Below are 21,492 nucleotides of genomic sequence, written 5' to 3'. Positions count from 1 at the left end.
ACAGTGACTCTTCTTTAGTTTTGATTCTACTTAAAATTGTCTGTAGCACTGTTATTAATTTTACCTGGCACGCTTAAGGATGCCTTCTGGTTTACGAGTACAATCAAAGAGAAAAGAAGGTATGTGTATGAGAAAGACTGCCTGCAGTAAAACAAATTCACCAAGGATGAAAGACCATAAAAGAGGAGTAGAGACTGGGTGGAAGGGCACTCAGTCAGCTGGTCTACCTTGTTCCCATTGGTAAAGGGGGCTCAGCTGCTGTCCACAGCCAAAGTGGTGCAGAGTGACCCACTCCCATGGTTTGGATCTACCCAAGTTAGGTGTCTGCAATTGGTTTAACAACAACTCATGCTGATATAGAGCTTTAAGTATACCAAGTACTATACTATATAACCACGACAACATAGTTATTACCACCAGTTTGCAGATGTGGAAAGTGATATTCAGAGACATCGACTAACTTGCCCAAAGTAACACTGCTAATGATCAGGGAGAAGGGCAATGGGGAGGAGGAACAAAGCAAACAAAACCCAACCTCTGTTTTTAAGGCTATGTATCATCTGATCCTTCTATTAGACTATCTCCTCCACAAATATCTGCACAGCAACTCCTGGAGAAATCGTTTATCATTAAAAGGCAAAAATTAAAATAAACGGGGAAAAAAAGGCCTAACAGAGTGCCACTACTGCATTTATTCAAAGAGAACTGGGGAATAGGCTGATACTGGAGAGGCGGAAGAATGAAGGAGGACTGATCACTATTTTGCCCTAAGAATGTTGAGCATTCGCTACTTCCCACCCAAAATTCTCCTGCAGAAGCTCCCTCTGCAGAGCTTTACTTTCACAGAAGAAAACAACAATTTCTAGCAATCAAGTATCCCAACCTTAAAACAGTATCACTACCTTCAAAATTAAGGGGAGAAAGTCAGCAACTACCCCATTACTGTAGCCTCTGTTGCTTCCTCGAGAAATCCCATTAATGAATTATTGGGTAAGGAAATTATAAATCCAGTTTCTATTCTACATTATCACAAAGGCAAAATACTTAAATTATCAAAGATTATGGAACATCAATGTGCGTGAAACAAGACAGTTTTTAATGAGATGATGAAAGAAGTATAAACTGTAATTAAAATACAGGAAAAGCAAATAGGAGAATATATAAGTACTAAGTACATACAGAACTTGAACCATTAAAAAATTATTCAGACATAAACTTAGTTCTTGGTATGCTAGTTTTTATACTTGGTTCTTTTCAATATCTTGAAGGTTTCTTTGTAAAACCAATTAATTATATTAGAATACTAAGTTCCATGGAGACCCAAGAGAGCTGAGTCATTAAGCAGACGGTTTTCTGGGCACAGGAACAAACCACAATCAATTTTCAATGATCCATGTGTGTATTATCTCCAGCCAATTTTCCATCCTAGCACAGCTTCCTCAGGCCTGCCTGTTCACTCCATTAGCCAGCTGGTACATGCTTAAGGAATGTCAACTGATCATAATAGCAGCTTAAATAAAACCCAAGTGGGAATGCAAATCTGGTACAAAATCATCTTAAAATCCAAAGTCAAACAAATTAGTTTTGAGTTATCTGGGTCTGTTTCTTTTTAATCACTTTAATCAATTGAGGGTTAACTGTCCCAGTATACAGAAGGGGTAGCAAGAAATTGAAGGCAACTGAAATAACGCACTAGAAATTGAGAGGAAAATTAAACAATAAAGTAGGAAAACGGGAATTTTAAAGGAATAAAATCAGAGAAGCTAAATCTCAAATAACTGCTCAAAAATGATGGAGTCAGTCAGAGGGAGCTACAGGCCTCTTCCTGCGATGGTGAAGGAAAGCTAGGAACACAAGGCTGAACATTGGAAGCTTTCCTCATTTGTGTCTCAGTCTTTAAAAAGTCACCTTCGATCAGCTAACTGTATAGTACAGTATCTGTCACATGATGGACAGAAAAACAGGTTCAAAAATGGCAATACATTGTTTAATAGGACTACTCTCTTCTTGAGTGTGTTCAAACAAGCACGACTTGGTGACAAGAATATAGACTTCTTAGGAAATTGGCAGAAATGAGCACAGCATCATTTGCTGCTGTTGACTGGGAAGTCACCTAAAAGGCCCAACACATTATCAGTGCTGAAGGCAAACATGTTTATACTTGTGGAGTCATCCACATACATGTAAAAGAAACCTTACTATGGCAATCTAAATTTCTTCCCATAATGGAGTAATAAAGCTTAGAGAGAAAAATGGAACTATCTACTTGATCTTCGGTAAAGTTTGGATGTCAGATCATTGATAAAAAAAATATGGACAGATGATCAGATCACTCTGAACATCTACAAACAACTGCTTATGGGTTCATACTGCCAGTAGTAACTAGTGGTTTAGTAGTCATAGGGATCTGTAGAAACCACAGGACAAAGTTTGGGTTCTTTATGACTTAGTATTTTGACTACAGACACAGGCAAAAATTTAGAAATATCCTTATTTAATTTCAGTAAAACATTAAATTGTCTGGGGTCATGTATCAGCTCTAAAGGTGAAAAAAATTCAAATTGTGAAAAGCGTTTTTAAACACAAGGTAAAACTCAATAGGAACACTGAGGTCATTTAGGAAAGGAAAAGAATTTTTCAGACAAACTAGAGGCACAATAAATTAATCTGTACATTTTGTTAAATTTGGCTAATCTATATTACACACTTGCTAAATACAAGGTACTGTAATTTATACAGTGAGCAAGGCTCTTCTTTGAAGAGGCTATTAGGGACTGCATATAAAATAAAGAGCCATATATGTACTTTAAAAACAAATATTGGATTATCTAGGAGAATGTGAGGAGGGAGTTCCAATATTCATTTCTAAAATAACAAACAGAAAGTCATGAGAAAAGGTGCTGAATTTTTAAGAAGAACTTATGCTGGCAAAAGACTGGAAAGTGATGGAGGAACGTGAGTTTGAAAGGAAGATTAATGAGATCCTTTGTTGATTTCATGCCCACATGAACTAAAGATAGAAGAAAGTGGTATTTTAAGCAATGGTGGAAAAATAAGACAAAAATACTGCAGATTGCTTTTTGCAATGATGATAATAATTACCTCACAGGGTTGTTATGAGGATAAAATGAAATATTTGATTTGGATCCAAGTGTTCTGTATTTTATAAGAAGCAGAAGAACTATGATAGCTATGTTTTACTTGACTACACTCCTAAAGGTCTCAGAACTTGTCTTTTTCAACCTAGTTTTCTCAATACCTGGCACATGGTAGGTACTAAGTTAAGATCTGGGGAATAAATGGGTTCTGGGTATGTGTGGGACATGATACAAATGCAAGGATTTAAAAATAAAAATACTCCATCTGTAGACAGAATAGATGATGATGGGTGAGATGGAAGAAGAGGAAAGACAAAGGAGGTGAAAAGAAGATAAAAGAGAAAAAGACAGTACGTCACTGGGCAAATAAATGTAATGAAAAAAAATGAATAGCTACAGGCTCTTGAGGGAGCAATCCCCTATAGTGGCCAAACGAACAGGGGCACAACAGCAACACGTATCCTTAGTGTCATCAAACATTAGGGCAGACTGGGAAACCACAGACACCGACCAAGGACACAGAATGAGGTACAGCTAGAATCTTTCCCGTCAGGATTGAGGACTTTGATCCTTTAGGGCTGCCTGAAAATCTCAGCGAAGTTTCAGATCAAGAAAACACTTTTCCCTTTAGGGAGCTATTGATCAGTGATAAATGGCCTTTGTTTAGCTTCCAATATTATTCTTTTGCTTCATTATATTATAAGTGGGCAAAATCCCACTTCACTCACACATGTTAACATCTTCTGAACTCCATTTCTTAGTGGAGATCCTAATTGTGTTTTGAGATGACAGTGCCTAGTGTTGGAGTGGAGGGTGCCAGTACAGAGAGGGTGAGATGTCACAGGAGGGCTACTAGCCTGTCTCTGCAAGGCTTTGCCACACAGATGCCCTGTGGGATCACCACATCTAGGGCCTTGGCTCTGACAGTCCAGAGGCCTAACATGGCTTAGACACTCCCACCAACTGCAACACTACATTTGCTGTCACATGCATGGGGTTATGCCCGGGTTATGCCTTCTGTCTAAATCACTCTCCACTCACAACCTTTACACCAGACACTCAGGTCTGACATTACCCTCTCCACCAAGCCTTTCCCAATCTCCCCGTTTGCTCCATGTCAACAGATGTAACTGCTCCTTTCTTATAGGCCCATTTTTTGAAATGGCTGAAAGTCAGCTAAGTATCAAACAACAGAATTAACTTATCGCACACACTGATTATTCTATTAATGAGTCGGTAATATTTGGATTAATGTGGAAAGGCAAAAACATTCCGTATATATTCCATGAAGCTTATTTTCTTGCACTGATCTTAATAAAGTCCCTGATTATATTGTTATAATCAAGATTTTCACATAAATTAAAAGTGGTTTCATTCCTTGCAAATTATAGGAAAAAGAGCCTTGTAAATACTTTGACTTGGGGCTTATATAGAAACACTGGATGTGTAGGAATTAATACAGAAGTTTAGCATATGGCCCAATTGCTGTCAAGCAAATGCTAAGATAGAATTGTGAATTTAGGAATTCGGTATTTCACATGAGATGTGAAAGTACGGTCCCAGGCATTTGTATTGAAAATGCAGTGCCCCATTTTTTGTAAGCATAAGAGTATACAATCGGCCCTCTGTATCTGTGGATTCAACCAAACATGGATTGAAAGTTTTTTTTAAAGAAGCAAAAAAATAACAATATAATGAAAATAACACAAATATAAACCAATACAGAATAAGAGCTATTTACATAGAATTTACACTGTACTAGGTAATACAAGATTATACCTAGTACAATGTAATATTAGTAATAATAGATTACTTAGGTTACAGGCAATCTAGAGATGATTTAAAGTATAGAGGAAGAGGCATGTAGGTTATATGCAAATATTATGCCATTTTATATCAGAGACTTGAGCATCTGTGGGTTTTGGTATCCATGGGGGTCCTGGAAGCAATCCCCCAGGGATACTGAGGGAAGGTTATATGTTCTATAAACCATAATAGTCTAAATAAGTATTAAAAAACAAAACGTAAAATAATAAAATGATCTATGAATCAGTGTCAAATTTTTTATATGTTCCACATAGACCTACACATATACAAACATAAGAGTAATATGATTTAAGATTGCAAAATGTTACTCAGTTTCCAAGTGCAACTGTTTCAAGTACTGTATTAAATCATGAGTATCTTCAGAGCCATGAAATGAAATACTATGACAAGAAAATGGAAGCTTAGCACTAGTGGGAAACAATATTTTCTTAGTGAAGGATCTATTGCATTCATGCCAAGATGAAGGATTTGACAAGTTAATATCTTTTCTCTTTTTAACTTTTCTGCAGCTCAAAACCTTTCCATACTCTAAAGTAGTGTCCACTGGAAAGTCAACATTGGTACAATCTTCACATATTTAAACATAGTTTCCTTTCATTCAAGGATGCAGGTCAAAACATGAGGAGGGTGTTTCCTGGGTTATGAATTGCACTGAGCACTGGATCTCCACTGACAGAGGCATCCATGCATTTGTGATATATAGGGCTGCTCTCCTCATCCAGCGTCCACACAATTCTCCTTTGAATACAGTTCTAATATGCATTTAACATGCACCACTGGGACATGATGAAAAATTATAATGGTAACAGTACTTATGTACCATTTACCTTACAGCTAATCCTCACAACTTATGTAGCTCCCATTTCATAGATAAGGAAATAAGGAGAAAATAAGGAAAAGTCAAGAAACTTACCGAAGGCCGCAATAGCCAATAAATGATAGGGCCTGGGATGTGAACCCAGGCAATCTGACTCTATGCCCCAGGATCTTAACCCTTACACCACAGCTCTATCACAAAGCATGATCCTAGTCCTCAAGAAGCTCAGTCTAGTGAGAGGGGCAAGTAGAGCAGCAATATTTAATGGTGCTTATCATGACAAGAACGGCTCTGGCAAAGACAAAACTCAAGTCCCCTCACCTGGACATCAACATTCTCAAATCTGCAACTACCCATTTATAGATGGCCACTGAGAGTGGATTACTATTATAGAGAGATCACTTCTTTGGTTAAAATGTGGGTTAATTCTTAACATTTAGTTCCTAGGGAAAACTTATTTCTCAGTTCATAAGACACCTACTTCACTACAGGGTCTACTGACTTCATTTTCAAAGCAGCAAGTATTTTTACAAATATTTATTCTTAAATCCTGATACAGAAAACACAGTGATTCTTTTTCAATTCATATTATAAAACCTGAGTAAATGTGCCATGGTGAATTTTTATATGCGCTATGAAGAACAGCATCTCTTACTGAAAGTAACTTTGTGGGGTGGTGGTGATAGGGTTAATTAGGAAATAGTAAACTCTGAATAGAAAAGCCCATGGACAATACAATAACAGGAAGAGAAGATCTGTTGATAGGTCAAATGTTAGGTTTAAAAATATTACAGTCTACGCTCTTCTGAAATATTAGTTGGGGGAAAAAATCCACACAGAGAATATAAGGTCAAATAATTCTTGAGTTCTTTTACTCAGTAAAATGTATTTCGTTATCTCTTTAAGACAACAGATGCTCTCGAGAACAAAACTGATGAAAACAAAACTGCAAAAGAAAAAGGGATTTAAAGTCTAGAAAGATGGGTGTGGAAGGGAGCCAATATCCAGCAAAGAAAAGCTAATATGGCAGCTGCTTGAATTTAGTAAAGGATAGGAAAAATGGCAGAAGACCAAAAAGCAGGAATAAAAAATAAAATTCAGACTCTCACCAAACAGCTGTTCAAAACGTAGACAGGAAAAATATCACAGAAGTTGTACAAAAAACACTACAATACAAGCCTCTAAACTTTGCCTCTACAGTTTTTTTTTTTAATGAGGGAGAAGTTTGGTAGGTGTACTGTTCTTTGATAAACACACCACATACCAGAAAAACCATCTCACCAAAAGCGTGGTCTGTAAATCACTCTCTTAATCCTAAAAGAGCTTTATTTGATACAAATCATCTGCAGTTCTCTGTAGACTGTCCTAAACAAAACCTCAGAGTTCTTGGATCTCAGCCCTGAGGATGGCCTATTCAGCAGAAAGTCTGGTCAGCCTGCTGAAGCTATTTTCTTCACCGTGTCAAGGCTGCAGTCATCTGCTAGAAAACAAACTGTCCACCCCTTGTAGATTTCAGTCTCTGATTCATCAAATGATTATAAATTATACTCAGAGCTAAGAGCAAGGAATAGAAAAAAAAAAAACATAAAAGTTAGTTCTAGAATGTGTAGGATTTTGGCATCTCATCACTTCATGCTCTTTCAAGTGTTTTCATTTAAAAACACACTTAGAAATTTGTCTCTTGAAAATGCTACTTCAAGATAAAATAATTTACCTGTCGTCATCTGAATAAAGTCATTTTTAACCCCAGGAAGAAAACATATGTATACTTCTAATTCTTAGAAATCCAGCAATACACAATGAGATGGGAAGAAGAGAAAGCCTGCTCTCCACAGACAACATCACAGGTTCAGTGACAGCCCTGCGGCCGCTAAGTGCAAGGCAGAGTCCTGCCTTAGAGGCAAGAGGTGATGAAGAGCCAGTGAAATAGAGGGTGTAGCCCACTCTAGAGCGATCGTGCCTTCCGCCTGCCGTGGGGACTGCCAGACCAGGCCTCATCTTGATCACCAGGCATTTTCTGTCTTTCACATTCTAGGCATCAAACATGGCTTTGAGGGATATGGTAGTTTCCTCCACACACTGGCAGGGAGAGATTTTGAAAAAATAGTACATATATACATAGACAGTATTTTCTACATCAATAATTAACTACAAAAATATACTACACAAAAAAAATGTATGCCAGTGTGGTGGCACATGCTTGTAGTCCCAGCTACTCAGGAGGCTGATGTGGGAGGATCACTTGATCTCAAAAGTTTGAGGCCAGCCTGGGCAACATAGCAAGACCCTATCTCTAAAAAAAAAAAAAAAAGTTTTTAATGTATTAAAACCCACCGGTAAATTCTTAACTCTTTAAACCCTGCACCGTCAAGTTTCAAGTTGTTTTTCTGGTGCCAATTTATACAGCAATGAAATTAAGTAAGACAAGGTAATTTTAAATCCCATTTTACAATTTAAAAAACTTAGTTAACATATATACATGTGTTTTGGGGGAAAACTCTATATAAAGGAGTAATTAATAGAGTTAAGCGGTTAAACATACACATAAACCTAACTTTGAGAGCAGCATCCCTTTAAGGAAAATGTTTACAAAAGTTCAAAGTGATGAACTTAGATGGTCCACTGAACAAGTCGGCCAAAACTGCACAACTGTGCAAATAAGGTTTTATATTGACATTCAAAGATCCCAGAGATGCTTCCTTCTTAGCTGGCCAAAGTTGTAGAGCTCTGGTACAATGCAAACACATTCTTACATATGCTGAATTCAACAGCACAGGAGGAACCACTAGAAAGGCTGCAGAGATTAACTGAAAGGAAGGAAGCAGCTCACGGAGACGAATCTCTATAGGAGAAAAACCCAAGGCATGGAAAATTCCATTACGATTAATCCAAACTTTACCTTTATATCATACCACTTATCATACCAACAATACATCAGCTGCCAAAAGAAAGAAACCACAGAGAGTAATGTAATCGATGATTCTGGCATCAGAAACCAGCTGCAAGACAACCAAAACCCAGCAAACCACACTTTATCATTCAGAGACTTATAAATTATATGTGATGATATAACCAACAAGGGAAATGTGAAAGCATATTCTAGAGCCAATGTTTGTTTATGCATTGTTTTACAAAATATCAAAAACTTAAAACACAATATTTTCTTGTCCCTGAATTAAAACTATACTTTAAGTAGCCATATATATTAGGACCATCTCATCCACTGAAACATAAACAATCCTTAGGGAATGGAACAGCAGCTGCAGTTTAATTGGATGGAGCAATGCTAACAAAGAGTTGAGAACTAAGTTAAAAATAGAATAGGTACCCAATTGAGACTGCAGGGGAAAATTCTGAGAGACAGATCATGCTGATTATCCAAACAGCATAATTTGGCTTCCTCTCAAAGTCTAATACACTCTTACGCTTACCAAAAAAGGGGCACTGCATTTTCAGTACAAATGCTTGGGACCATACTTTCACATCTCATTTGAAATATTAGACCCCTAAATTTACAGTTCTCTCTGTTTGCTTGATAGAAATTGGGACATATACTATATTAATTCCTATATGCCCAGTGTTTTTAGAAAAGTTTCAAGGATCTTTTTGCTATAATTTTCATTTTAATCACCTGAACCAAAATGTTCAGGTAAAGATCCATTAAATACAATCTATATTATTAAAAAATATAAGGGAAAAGTTTCTCAAATGTTAGAGGCCATCTGGTTTAACTTTGTCATATAAAGCCAAGGAAATTATGGTTTAGAGAAGTTAACAACTTGCCTAACACTAAATAATACCTGGTTTTTGAAAATTTAACTTAAAATTACCTATATTTATTTTTTTCCTCTCAAAGCCTAGATGGCATGTATGGCCACCCTAGGGAGAAATGATGAGACAGATTATAATTATAATATTTTAGCCCAGGATCATTACCTTTAGAGGACAACACTGTAAGTACCAACACTAACACTATCCCAGTGCTATGTGATGTGTCTATGATTATTGTGATCTGCAACACACAAGCTTCAGAGCAGAATTTCTTACCTGAAAAATCCAGACTGAATAGACTTACTCAGTAACTGTTCTATCTTTATATAATCCCTAAAACACCTCTCAATGCTTTTAGAAGACTGATTATGCAGTTCTTCCTTTATAATTTTAAATCTAGGACACCATCAAGTAACCTTAAGAGAATAAGAAAGCAGCCACAATACAGCAGTGAGAAAATAAGTCCCAGTTCTGCACCTACTAGCTCTGTGATCCTGTGATATTCAAGGTCACAGAGCTATGTGATTAAAATGAAGATATTTCTACTAACCTTTCAATATTCTTAAGGGGATTAAATACAATTTATATATATATAAATATATATAAAATATATATTTAATATAATTTATAGTCACTTTGTAACTATAAAGCACTGAACAAATCTGTTATTTTAAGAATTTTTAAAAATTATTTTACAGTTATAATTTCAATAGTAATCATAGATATACTATACTATTCATAGTTATGTATGTTAACTAAAATATCATGTGCACAGCAATTTACAGAATAATATATATTACCTCACCGAGGCTGAGACGAACCCTTAAAGTTCCTGTTTCCCTTTTATTGGTTAAGCAACCAACGCTCAGGGAGACTGCCTTGTCTGAGATCAACCAGTAAGGGACACAGCTGACTCCACCCCAGAGCTTTCTAACTTCATATCCAGAGTTCTGTCAAATAACACATACCCTTATTTCATTCAATCCGTGAATAACAGTTTCTATATTTTGAGGATGATCAAGTGCTGCTTTGGCACAATTTAGATGAAAAAGTTAAAATGAACATATTTAAAGATAATGCTAAATAAGGTTTAATAATATGAAAAATGGTATTTTCACAAACCAAGTATTATCAGTAAACCTTTATTTGGGTTCTTAACAAGTTACTCTCTCATTCATTTGATTCTTTTCACGTTTAAAATTTACAGAGAACAGTTCCATTTCCAACATGTTTCAGCTAGGCCAACAATTCTGTCTCTTAAACTGAACTCCTTGGAGCATATGCTCTGGCAAAGCTGTTATCTTCATGTGAGTCCAAGGCAGGTAACATCAATGACGTCATGCCCATTAAAAGCTGAGTTGGTCAGGAGTGGTGGCTCATGACTAATCCCAGCACTTTGAGAGGCCAAGGCGGGTGGATAGCTTGAGCTCAGGAGTTCAAGACCAGGCTGGGCAACATGGCAAAACCCCATCTCTACAAAAAATACAAAAATTAGCCAGGCTTGGTGGCCTGCACCTATGGTCCTAGCTACTCAGGAGGCTGAGGTAGGAGGATTGCTTGAGCCCAGGAGGTCAAGGCTGCAGTGAGTCAAGGTCACCCCACTGCACTCCAGCCTGGGTGACAGAGTGAGACCATGTGTCAAAAAAAAGCAGAGTCTAAGCATCCTGGGTTCCTATCTAATTACTAGTCATACAACCTTAGGCTGGTTACCTAACTTCCCCAGGTCTCGGTTGTTTTCTATAAAGGGGAAAAGACACTATCAGCCTTGAAGGAGGATTAAACTGGTTTTCCTACCTGGTGAGGCAAATCAGTCTTCTTACTTTACAGTCACAGTTACGTGTCTGTTAGACTGTCTGCTTTTGGCCAGGAATAAGCCTAGTTGGCTTCCTCATGTTCTGGCTTGTTCTGATCTTTCATTGCTCTCCAATGGGGACCAACTTATTAGAACAAGCAAATAGGAAGGGAATCCTCTGCTTGCTTGCTACAAGTCTGGGCAGAAGACAGTGACACACCTGTAAGCTAACATTTCTAAAGACAGACATTTTCAGCACAACAGTTCCTAATCATAAACCCCTAGAATCCTTTATGTTTTCCAACCATTTAAGGACAAAGTGCAATCTCTGCCATATAAACACACGAATCATAAGTTTCTAATCATAAGCCCCTAGAATCCCTAATATTTTCCATCCATTTAAGGACAAACTGCAATCTTCCCCATGTAAACAAACCAATAAACAAAAAGCAGAAATAAAACTGTAGTATCAAATCTAGAAGGCTTCAATTACAAGGTCTGATAAATAAGATAAATCCAACTCATTTACTTTGACAAGAACATGATGATGGTACTCTTTTACTCATCTTCAGGGAATGAAGTGATAGATGAAGCTTATATTAATTTTACATTACCAATTTTATATTAATCACTTTTGGAAACAGCAGCAACGAAAACCCCTTGTTAAGTATTCTAAGCACCAGGACTTATGTTTAAGTATGCAGAGCAAAGAAGCAACTCAGGATCTGAAATAATGTTAGATGAGGGATCGCAATGTTGGGTGATCCTTCACTTGAAATCAGAGTTCCAGTGAAAATTTATTCTTAGATCCCATGTAACTTATTAACAGTTGTACACAAATGCTCATGGGGACCCAAGGGAAAAGGCCAAGACTCTGTTCAATTTATTGTGGAGCTAACAAGATAAAAATGGCACAACAGACATCAAATTATTGAATGCTTTAAGTCTTTGTTTTGGCCTCCAAGTGCTTCAGGTCACCTAAATAAAGACTGGGGTTTCTGGTAATTTTTCACTGAAGTGAGGGAAAGCCCATTTCACAAAGTAAGGGCAAAATAAAACTTAAGCAATCCCACATCCTTTCACCCCATTAGATTTTTTTGAAATATTATCGGTCTGGGAATTCCCCAAATCTGAAACCACGCAGTAGGTATATGGGTAGAACAGGTGCTCACAAAACCAATATTGTCGGCCTTGTTGGAGGGGGTCAGTTCTCACTTAATGTGAGATCATTGCAGCCAAATTTGGCCTTGCAGATACAAAGCTCTGCCTTCTTACGAGTGTATAATAACACGCCCAATTCTTAGCTCAGGCAACCCCTCTGGAGTCATCTACCTTGCAATATCTATCAGACCTGCTTGGTTCCTACTGCATAGGCTACTCCTCTGGCACTCAATCTTTGTCTGCTCTGGTCACCCTTTGCCTAAATGAACCTCTAGATCTGACTCCTCCTGGACAGGCCCAGTCTCTTGTCATCTACATGTGACAGACTATGGAGTTGAAGACACACAACCACAAATTTGTCGTTCTCAATTCGAAGCTTATAGAATAGTTATTTCTCTTTTCAAATTCAAGTTCAGCTCTTGGGGTATTTAATGGAAAAACAATACAGAGTCAATCATTTCAAAAACATTTTTTGAACACCTGCTGCGAGCCAGGCATTGTTCCAGGGGTTGTGGATACATCAGTGAACATTCAAACAAAAATCTCTGCTCTCACGGAGCTTATGTTACAGTGTGTGTGTTTGAGGAGTAGAGGGAAAGGCAATATGTAATGGATACAATAAATAGGTAAATTCTATATCTCATATATTGGAAGGTAAGTGCTATAGAAAAATACTACAAGGTAGGAGTGCTGGGGGGCGGGAGGGGCGCTGCAATTTTAATGAGGTAAAAGAGTTAGAAGAAATGACACCTATCCTTCAGGAATTCAATACTAAACAGCTCTTTGGTCTAGTCAGACTGCAAATTCTGTGAAGGCAGGCATGAAATGAGATTCATCTTTGCACTCCTGGTACCTGGAAGACAAATGGACCTTAAATAGCTGCTGGAAAAACAAACGCACGCCTTCTGTTATTTTTCCAAAGCAATGCTATTTGTAGTAAATGGCACAGATTTACGAGACAGCTGGTTAGGAAATGAGTGTACTATTTGGAATTGAAAAGACAGTATACCTTGGAATCAAATCCTTTAAATTCCACTTCACGGTACTCAAAACAACAATCCTAAAACTTTTTCTCTACTAGAGTTCTGTGGGGACAAGATCCCAAGGAAAATCCATATCACTCTCCCATACTGCTGTTGCAAAGTAAAAATGTCCATCAATCAACTTCAAGTGGGAGATACTCTACCTTTTTAGACCAATAGAGAGGCAAGATAATGGATGAAGCATGGGATCAAGGTGGTGAAGATAGTAATGCTAGAGGCTCTTGAGGACACAGAGAAGACAAAAATGAAACAGAATATAAAGCATAACCACCTTTATCAAGGCTTTCTATGATGCTTACCCATGCCTCCCCCCAGTTCCTCCTCCCACTGAAGCCACAGGATAGGCATGGTTCCTTGTCTCACTCAAGAATTTTTTGTCTTCTTGAAGCTTGTTACTATGGTGGCTTTCTGAGTTGCAAGTGTCAGCTGATAAGTATACAAAAAAATGTCATCATAAATCATCAGTCCTTCTTGCTGTTGTGGCACTCATACTCTGACACTGCTATGTAGTCATGCATATATTCATTCACTTTCTGAACAAACATCAATGAAAGCCTCCTGTGTGCCCAGTTTTAAGTGCTCGGGGTTCAGAAGCAAACAAGGACAAAGGCCTTGTCACCAAGGAGACATTTTTCAAGTGGAATGAGACAATAAATATATAATATAACGTCAGTTGACAATGAGTACTATGAAGGAATATAGCAAGGTATGGGAATAGAGAGTGATGGAGGTTTGTATGTGGATGTGCCTGCCACTTTAGAGAAGGTGGATGGGTAAGCAGCCGCTAAGATGGTGCCAAGGATCCCCACCTCCTAGTATTCAGACCCTCATGTACTCCCCTCCTCTTAAGTGTGGGCTGGACTTACCGCCTCCTGTCTAACCAACAGAATAGAGCCGAGGTAATGGGATGCCACTTCTGAGACTAGGGCATAAAAAGACTGGCTTCTGTCTTGGGTTCTCTGTCTCCTGGCTCTGGCGGGAAGCCAGCTGCCATGGCATGAAGCAGCCCCCTATGAGTGAGCTTGTGGGTAAAACCTCTCCCACACAATCCTCAAGACTGCAGCCTGGATGACATCTTGACTACAGCCTTGTCAGAGACCCTGAGTCAAAATCACCCAGCTAAGCTCCACCCAGATTCTTGACCCACAGAAACTGAGACGTATTTGTTGCTTTCAGCTGCTAAGTTTTGGGATAATCTGTTATGCAGCAATGGACTAATACCCAGTCAAGGATGGTCTCTCTGAGCAAACGACTTTGGAAACAGACAGGCCATGTGAAGATTTAGGGGAAGAGAGGTTCGGGAAGTAAAGGGCAAGTGCCAAGGCCCTGAAATGGCAATGTTAGGCTTATATGGATAAAAGACGTGAGAAGGCCAGTGTGGCAGAGTCACAGGTGATGCTTTGGGAAGAGAGCAGGGTGGGGCAGGTAGGGGAGGCAGGCAGCTCAAGCAAGCCAGCCAGGAGGGCTCCTATGGATATCACGACACAATCTGTACTGTGAAGACCATTAGTTTAACTCCCACTAACTGGCTTAAACAACCACCATATATATCAATAGCAATAGCTAATGTTTGAGTATTTAAGTGTACTAGAAATTGTGCTAAGTGCTTTACTTCATTTATTTGTCACAATAGCCCTATGAAGTAGCTGTTATTATTAGCCTAATTTTATAGGTAAGGAAACTGAGGCTCAGAAAAGTTAAGTCACTTGCCCACATTCATAAGATAGGAAGTGTGGAGCCAACAGGCCCTCTGACTTCAGAGTCCCTACCCTTCGCCTCTACACAATACTGCCTTGAAAGAGGTCGGCAGAGAAAAAGAAAGTCTCTCCCACCCATGAAAAAAAAAAAAACAACAAAAATTGTAACCCCAAGCTGTTGTTTAAGCCAACTAGTTCAGTCTCTGCGTGATTAGATGCTTCAGGCTGTTGGATTTTCTCTCGGAGTCCTTTTAATAGAATTGGTGGGGGCATTATTCATAATTTTTTTGAGGTTTGACTTAAGTCAGGAAGGTAAAACTCAGAAAAGCACTAAGGTAGCTTTTCTTTTTGAGATATGCTAAGTGCCTTGCGTAATGAACAGGGAATACACAGAGAAACAGTACTAGATTAAAAAAATCAGGCTGGGCGCGGTGGCTATCCCAGCACTTTGGGAGGCCGAGGCAGGCAGATCACGAGGTCAGGAGTTTGAGACCAGCCTGTCCAATATGGTGAAACCCTGTCTCTACTTAAAAATACAAAAATTGGCTGGGCGTGGTGGCGGGCACCTGTAGTCCCATCTACTCGGAGGCTGAGGCAGGAGACTCTCTTCAACCCGGGAGGTGGAGGTTGCAGTGAGCTGAGATCACGCCACCGCACTCCAGCCTGGCCAACAGAGTGAGACTCCGTCTCAAAAAATAAATAAATATAGTCTTTTTAATGCAGTTTTTACAACCAACTGACCTAGATTGAGCCCTGGCTTCCTACCAATAGTCCAGATACCTGGCACCAAGCCAGGTATCCATCTGCTATAGAACTTGCTTTTCTTTCTGCTTAACCTTTATCTTAAGGCTTAAGGAAGATTATGAATGTTCCATCAGAATCTTAATGTCTTTTTTCAAAGAGGAGAAACACAATTTGTCTGTGATTTTTTTAAATATCCTATTAATGAGAATGCTATTTTAAAGTATTTTTCTTAAAAGCTACGGCTTTAACAGACTGATAACCTTCCATACCCGGGTCCTCAAATCATATTATAGATGGAAGAAAACAAAAAAATATCACAGGCTACTACGGTTTTTTGTTTGCAAGTTTTCACCTTGAAGGAATATAAACCAACCCAGCTTGCTCAACATCAATGACATTACGATAATAACACTAATAGCTAACATTGATTGAGAGCATGCTTTACGGTTCAGGTACCGTCCCGAGCACTTTGAATATTATCTAAATTAACAGTTGTAACATCCCTATATGGTATTCTTGTTATCCCAATTTACAGAAGAAGAAACTCAGGCACAAAGATATCAAACACTGTGTCCAAGGTCTCATGGCTAACGTCTAGAGCCAGAATCAAAACCCAGGCATTGTGAGTCCAACAGCTGTTAACTCCAATGTTATACTGCCTCAGTTTGCTATGCCTATGCTTACTGAAAAGATATTCAGGATTCCACACACATCAACTTCTATTCCTAAAGAAGGTCTATTTTGGCTGGGCACAGTGGCTCACGCCTATAATCCTAGCACTTTGGGAGGCTGAGGTGGGAGGATCACTTGAATCTAGGAGTTTGAGACCAGCCTGGGCAACACAGTGAGACTGTCTCCACAAAAAAATAAAATAAAATTAGTGAGGCATGGTGGCACATGCCTGTAGTCTCAGCTACTCAGGAGGCTGAGGTAGGAGGACTGCTTGAGCGTGGGAGGTCAAGGCTGCAGCGAGTTGAGATTGCACCACTGCATTCCAGTCTGGATAACAGTGCAACTGTCTCAAAAAAAGAAAAAAAAAAAGTGTACTTTTCTTTAAAAAAAAAAAATTTCAATTAAAATAAGTCCTGCAATATACATATATATATATCAGCCAACCAAAAACACCTCTAATATCCTACATATCCTCCTTCCCACAGAGTAGTTCCATATTCTTTACTATAATTGTTAGGTAAATACATATACAGATTAAAGACAGATGATATAAATTTAGGCACTAATAAAAGTTACACATACAAGGCTGAAATACACAATTTATTCCTCTAGAAAGGTTCATAATTTTGCTTTCATTGCTAAGTAATCTAAGCTCAGGTTTTTTAAAAAATTTCTGGGCTCATTCTCTTTTATCCTTGGTCTCTCTCTTCCTGTATTTCTCTGCTCAAATGTCACCTCCTCAGAAAGGCCTTCCTTAACTACTTAATCTCAGTGTCTTCTCCTTGTCATCATTATTTTACTACCTGAAATTAAATTTGTTTGCATGGTTCTTTATTGTCCAACTCTGCCATCAGAAAAAAAAAAAACCTGCATGTGGGTCAACTTGTTCACCGCCGTATCCTGGCCCCTAAACTGTGCCTCCATGTACTATGTGCTCAATATTTATGGAACGAATTAATGAAAACATTCCCTGTAAAGCAAGCAACTTGGTGAGTGCAGACTGCAAGAGCCAGGCTGTTCACTGCCCTGATCTCCTCCCCTCAACTCTCAATTTTCATATTGGTAGCCCTGGATTCACATCCTTGTAAAAAGACATGAATTCTTCTGATATGGGTTTGGGAAGGAGGTAAGGGTGGTTGCACCCACTAACTCCTATTAGTAAGGACAGATTGGAGAGAAGAAATGATAAATCCTGCCTTACCGGTTTTTGGTTGTGAGGGAATGGTAGGATAAACAAAGGGGTAAATGAACCTGAATATGGGGCCTTTGGGGTCATCTACAACTCTTCTATTACTCCTCTATAGAATCTGTCTCTAAGTTACTTTTTTTGTTTAAGCATTTTTTTTTTGTATCCATCCTTTTATCTCCTGTCCTACAAGTATGCCCTCCTTACATGATACCTGAACTATTACAAATGTCCCCAGCTCACCGCTGTCTTCCAGTTTCCTTCCACTTACCCATTCTGCACACGGGCATGGGACAAAAAACAAAAAACTAAAACTTTATGGCAGTTCTAGCTCAAGAATCTTTAACAGCTCTCTTACACTGAGAAAAAGGAAACCATTTATTCCTGTTATTAGTATTTTATAAGCCGCCAATTCTTTTGCCATCTTCACTGGCTGAGAGAATGGGTGCTCATGAAAGAATCGAAGTTTCAGTAGTGCCTTTCACCCATCCCATTCTGAATTCATCACATAATACTCTACACTGCACATTCGGGCACTTCATTGTCAGTACAACTGGTTTTCTTTTTCATGCGTACAGCTCTTGTCTGCCCTCTCCAAAACCACAGAAGGATTTTCAGGACAGATTCATAGTCTCTTATTTCTGCCATTTCTCAGGACTGTGCTACTATTAGGTACATACTTAGTGTATAGTTAAATAACTAGAGATCTAATAATCCAAGTTTGAGAAGAATTTCATCATGAGAAAAACAAACAAACCAACAAAAAAAAACCCCAGACACATAGTAACTGTACCAGGATAGTTTATAAAGCAGCAAAATAAAATAGCAACATTAAGAATTTGAGCAAAAAAAAGGCTGGGTTTGGGGGTCTTAGTAAGTACTTGAAAGCAGATGTGTAAACTTCCAAGATCCCAGTTTAAAGGTTGTTACAAAGAATGACTCTCAATAACGCTAACCAAAAAGATGACTTTTGTCTAGTGATCTGGAGACCATCTAAAATCTGAATAATATGTTGAAGGGCAACTAAAAAAGGCTGGTGGGCGGTAGGCCATGGAACTTGATATGCTTTCCTGTCGCTTGAGATGCAAGATACTCTTTGGGTCAATACTGAAGAGACCACTTTGTATGTAGACACCTTTCCATCTCTAGAGATTCTGTGTGAACCTGTGCATTATGCCAACTAATTAGAGTACTTAGATGTTCCAGTTATATGCACTTTATAAATAATTAGCTTGTAAAGTACTCTGAAAATAGAAAGTGCCAGCAAGTACTCAGAATTACTATATATTAAAAGCTTTTGGTATATAATATTATTTAATAATTGGCTTTTTAAAAGTCATAGTACTTTACAGCTGAAGAGAACTTCTGATCTTGAATCACTGGCATGAGTTTATTTAGAATGAAATGTTATTGGAGTGCAAATCAGATGCGGATTAACTTTTCACAGTACATATTAGTATGATTCACATTCATCTTCCTGGTTCTTTTTGGACCAACTCAGCTTTCCCTCAGGTCCCTACAGACTTTATGCAGATTCCTTTCACATATACAAGACTCTTGGTTAACCTGCCTACCCTGTTCTCAGTTTCTTCCCTTCGCCCAACTGCCTTCTGCAGGTGTTTTGTATGAACCTGTGAGTTTATGGTCACCCTAGAGATTCAAGACAGAATGCTACATGATTAGTCTAAATCCTTTTAGGTGCAATGAAGTCGTGATGTGGTGAGTGGTCGCCTCTGGGTGTGTTTCCCACTGTACTTCATCTGCTATCATCAGTCTGAACCTTGCGGTCCACTAATTAAACTTTGTTTTCATCTCCTGACAGGCCTTGGTTCAAAGGAATTAAACTCCATGTAAGTAATTCTGTTTACTATTCCCACAGGCAAAGTTTTAGGAGAGGGAAAAAGTTTTTAACCCTTTTCCACATCCTTTTTAAGCTTCCTTTTATCTTCAAAGGCTAATGCCCTTAAACACTGACTTTCCAGAATTTCTTACTATCACCATAAGAGAATATTCTGTATCCTTGACCTATGACATCCCTGCTCCCGCCTAAACTCACCTCTTCCAATGTCTTCATGTGATTCCTTTATTGGAAAACCAAACTAAGCCATTCCTCTGTATGAGTGGTAATGTTTACTCCTCTTAGGCAGTAAACTAATGCTGCTACTGCCTAGTGACCTCCATGTTAACTTCAGGTGACATTTTTCTATTCCCTATTTGAAACCCTTGGCTTCCACACCCTACTTTTGCACTTTCCTACCATCACATTGACCCAAACTTATAAATATTCTTATCTTTAAAACTCTTCTTTGACCCAAACTTTAAATACTGAAGTTGCCTAGGGCTTGGTTCTGGGCCCACCTCTTTGTCACCCTCTTTTTTTTTTTTTTTTTAATCAATTTATGTCATCTTTATGGCAAGGACTCACAAAATTTGTCTCCAGCTTAGATCTCTTCCACGATCTCCAACTCACATAGCCACTGCTTACAATGTTCAAAAATGAAACTTTTGATTCCTATCATCTTTTCCACCTCCCAATCTATTTTCCATTTTAAACTTTTCAATTTCAGTAATTGGCCCTAAAGCTAGGCAGTAGTCATCTTTGATTCTTCATCTTCCACATTCAATTCCTGAGGTGTACCAATTCTGTGCCGATTCAATTCTAAAATATACCTCAAACCTACCTTCTCTTCTCCATCATTAGCTTCTACCCTTCTAGGCCACTTCAACTCTTTATAGTGTCTCTCTCTGCTACTACTGCAGCCTCCCTATAATTCATCTCCCCCAACACTGTAATCAAAGTAATGAAGATGCCATTCCCACTGTGCTTAAAATCCAAAATCTCCACTACCCCGTCTCTTCCTCCCATGGACTCCAGAGGGACAGGCCCTTCTCCTTTGTCTACTGTGCTACAAAAACATGCAAATCTTCTTTCAGTATCTTCAGTTCCTCACGCCACCAGTTTTCTGCTTCAGGACCTTTGCACATGCTATACCCCCAGAATGCATTTTCTCTCTTTGCACAGCCAGCTCTCTCCCTTCCTGTAATCTCTAGAACACCTTTCCTAACTTCCATGCCTAATGCAGATTCCTTTCTCATGTTTTCTACCTTGACCCTACATTTGCTGCTTTCACAGAATTACAAGTTTTTAATTTTATATATATTTTTTGAGACAGGGTCTCACTCTGTCACCCAGGATAGAATGCAGTGGTGTGGTCATGGCTCATTGCAGCCTCAACCTCCTGGGTTCAAGATACCCTCTTGCCTCAGCTTCCCAAGTAGCTGGGACTATAGGCATGTGTCACCATGCCGGGATAGCTTTTTAATTTTTTTGTAGAGACAGGGACTCCCTATGTTGCCCAGGCTTGTCTCCTGGGCTCAAGTGATCCTCCCACCTTGGCTTCCCAGGTGTGAGCCCTATGGCGAGCCTTACAATGTTTTGTTTTGTTTTGTTTTAAAGGGGCTCTTATTGTAACACATGCTTTATGAGAACAGGACTTACTCTGTCTCATCCACTGTCCCTATATATCTATCCCCAAGGCCTAGAACATACTAGTGCTCAAAAATATGGAAATATCTTTAAAGAAGTTGACTGGTTATAGGAAATGTAGGCTCTACAGCAGTCTAGTATAAGAGGTCAGGTTTGAGTGACTGAAAAGCTGCATGCCATTACTAGTTACATGAATT

At 38.7% G+C, this 21,492-nt stretch overlaps 1 protein-coding gene across 1 annotated transcript in view; it reads right to left on the bottom strand.

Annotated features, from left to right (window-relative positions):
* Nucleotides 1-21,492, bottom strand: part of LOC103249063 (protein POLR1D) — a 45,404-nt gene that overhangs the window by 21,437 nt on the left and 2,475 nt on the right. The window lies entirely within an intron of this gene.

The sequence above is a fragment of the Chlorocebus sabaeus genome, chromosome 3, assembly GCF_047675955.1.
Source record: "Chlorocebus sabaeus isolate Y175 chromosome 3, mChlSab1.0.hap1, whole genome shotgun sequence".
NCBI classification, from domain to species: domain Eukaryota; kingdom Metazoa; phylum Chordata; class Mammalia; order Primates; family Cercopithecidae; genus Chlorocebus; species Chlorocebus sabaeus.
The sequence above is the reverse complement of the archived record's forward strand: the minus strand, read 5'-3'. Positions and strand labels throughout refer to the sequence as shown.